The sequence below is a fragment of the Oncorhynchus tshawytscha genome, unplaced genomic scaffold, assembly GCF_018296145.1.
Source record: "Oncorhynchus tshawytscha isolate Ot180627B unplaced genomic scaffold, Otsh_v2.0 Un_contig_13729_pilon_pilon, whole genome shotgun sequence".
NCBI lineage: Eukaryota > Metazoa > Chordata > Actinopteri > Salmoniformes > Salmonidae > Oncorhynchus > Oncorhynchus tshawytscha.
The window spans coordinates 2,256-5,000 of record NW_024607125.1 but is presented as its reverse complement, the minus strand read 5'-3'; the positions used below and the strand labels follow the sequence as shown (position 1 = coordinate 5,000).

General features: G+C 43.2%; 1 long non-coding RNA gene across 1 annotated transcript; it reads right to left on the bottom strand.

The window, feature by feature from the left end:
• Positions 1 to 103: 103 nt before the first annotated feature.
• Positions 104 to 536, bottom strand: LOC121842388. Its single transcript, XR_006081089.1, has 2 exons — positions 503 to 536; positions 104 to 170 (listed from the first exon to the last, which is right to left on the bottom strand). It is a non-coding gene; the product is annotated as an uncharacterized LOC121842388 (long non-coding RNA).
• Between the last annotated feature and the right edge of the window lie 2,209 nt (positions 537 to 2,745).

Genomic DNA, 2,745 nt, shown 5'->3' with positions numbered 1-2,745 from the left:
ATTGTCTGTGAGAGGAGAGGCCTATATGATATTGTCTGTGAGAGGAGAGGCCTATATGATATTGTCTGTGAGAGGAGAGGCCTATATGATATGTCTGTGAGAGGAGAGGCCTATATGATATTGTCTGTGAGAGGAGAGGCCTATATGATATTGTCTGTGAGAGGAGAGGCCTATATGATATTGTCTGTGATATATGTATTGTCTGTGAAGGAGAGGCCTATATGATATTGTCTGTCTGATGAGAGGAGAGCCTATGATATTGTCTGTGAGGAAGGCCTATATGTAATGTAATGTCTGTTCAGAGGAGAGGCCTATATAAATGATATTGTCTGTGAGAGGAGAGGCCTACAGATATTGTCTGCAGAGGCCTAGATGATATTTCTGTGAGATAATGATATTGTCTGTGAGAGGAGAGGCCTATATGATATTGTCTGTGAGAGACCTATATGATAGAGAGACCTCATATGATATTGTCTGCCTATATGATATATGTCTGAGAGACCTATATGATATTGTCTGTGAGAGGAGAGGCCTAGTGATATTGAGAGGAGAGGCTATAAGCAGAGATTGTTCTGATATTGTTGTGAGAGGGAGGCTTCTAGCTGATATATGAGAGATGTCTGAAAAGGATCTTTTTGATAGGAAAGGCAGAGAGAGGCTATAAAGATATTTCTGTAAGAGGAAGGCCTATACAGAGATGACCAGAATAATGTCTGTGAGAGGAGAGGCTTATATGATATTGTCAGAGAGAGAGGCCTGAGAATAAGATATTGTCAGGGAGAATATGGGATATTGTCTGGAGAGGCCTATATGATATTGTCTTCTAGATTGACTGGTTAAATGTTTGGTAAAAACCTAAATTTGTGTGGGAAGAATCCCGAATCAGATAGGAAATCTGTCTTCTCTAGCATGGATTTTGAAAACCTGGGAATTTTGGGAAAGTCACTGAGGGTTGGAACCCTAATAATAATGTAGTTCAATACCGAAGTTAGTAAATACGAGGCTCTGAAACTTTGCATAGAAAAACTATTACAGATATGTTGCATGATTCTTGACAAACATTTTGAGATAATTATTTGAGTATAACGTGCTGGAAGAAATAAGAGTAAAGATCTATAACAGAGATGATCTATAACAGAGAGGATCTATAACAGAGATGATCTATAACAGAGAGGATCTATAACAGGGAGGATATATAACAGAGAGGATCTATAACAGAGAGGATCAATAACAGGGAGGATCTTTAACATAGAGGATCTATAACAGAGAGGATCTATAACAGAGAGGATTTATAACAGGGAGGATCTATAACAGAGAGATTCTATAACAGGGAGGATCTATAACAGAGAGATTCTATAACAGGAGGATCTATAACAGAGAGATTCTATAACAGGGAGGATCTATAACAGAGAGATTCTATAACAGGGAGGATCTATAACAGAGAGGATCTATAACAGAGAGGATCTATAACAGAGAGGATCTATAACAGAGAGGATCTATAACAGAGGAGGGAGGGATCTATAAGAGGATACATATGTTGTTCTGTTCATAGCTGAGCGTAGAGAGAGAAGGAAAGCAGGGGATGTGGTCCCAGAGAGAGAGATGAGGATGAGGGGATAGAGGGAGGTGGTAGAGGGATGGGGACAGAGAGAGGGAGGTGGTAGAGGGAAGGGGACAGAGGGAGGGAGGTGGTCAGAGGAAGGGGACAGAGAGAGGGAGGTGGTAGTCAAGGGGACAGAGGGAGGGAGATGGTAGAGGGAAGGGGACAGAGGGAGGTGGTAGAGGGGACAGAGGGAGGTGGTAGAGGGAAGGGGACAGAGGGAAGGGGACAGGGGACAGAGGGAGGTGGTAGAGGAAGGGCACAGAGGGAAGGGGACATAGGAGAGGGAGCCAACGAATAGGGAGAAATAGCTCCTGTGACAGAGATACAAAGTGATGGAAAGGGAGATAGGGAAGAAAGATGGCAATAAGAGAGGGACAAGTCTCCCCATAGATGACTGGTCCAAGCACAGGGCAGACTAGACAGTGAATGTATTTTTATTTCATCCCTTCAGAAAGCGGTAGACATAATCCATGACATCACCATTCCATATGACATCATCCATGACATCACCATTCCATATGACATCATCCATGACGTAGTAAGGGTCCATATCCCACTGGCCAGACCATCCCAAAAGGACAATGTTATTCTCCGTACGGGTCACTACTGTTGAGCAGAGAGCAGCGGTCTTTAGGGGGTGAATATAGTGTCCTAGATCTGTGTGTCTGAATGTGTCACAAGCTTCCCTGAGTCTCCAAACATCAGTGATCCTCCAAGCATTGTCACAAATAGTACATGTCCAAGCCTTGTCATGTACAGTAGATGTCCAAGCATTGTCACAAACTGTACATGTCCCAGCCTTGTCATGTACAGTAGATGTCCCAGCCTTGTCATGTACAGTAGATGTCCAAGCCATGTCACAAACTGTACATGTCCCAGCCTTGTCACAAACTGTACATGTCAGCCTTGTCACAAACAGTAGATATCATTGTCCCATGTCCCAGCCTTGTCATGTACAGTAGATGTCCAAGCATTGTCACAAACTGTACCTGTCCAAGCCTTGTCATGTACAGTAGATGTCCAAGCATTGTCACAAACTGTACATGTCCAAGCCTTGTCATGTACAGTAGATGTCCCAGCCTTGTCACAAACAGTACATGTCCAAGCCTTGTCACAAACTGTACATGTCCAAGCCTTGTCAT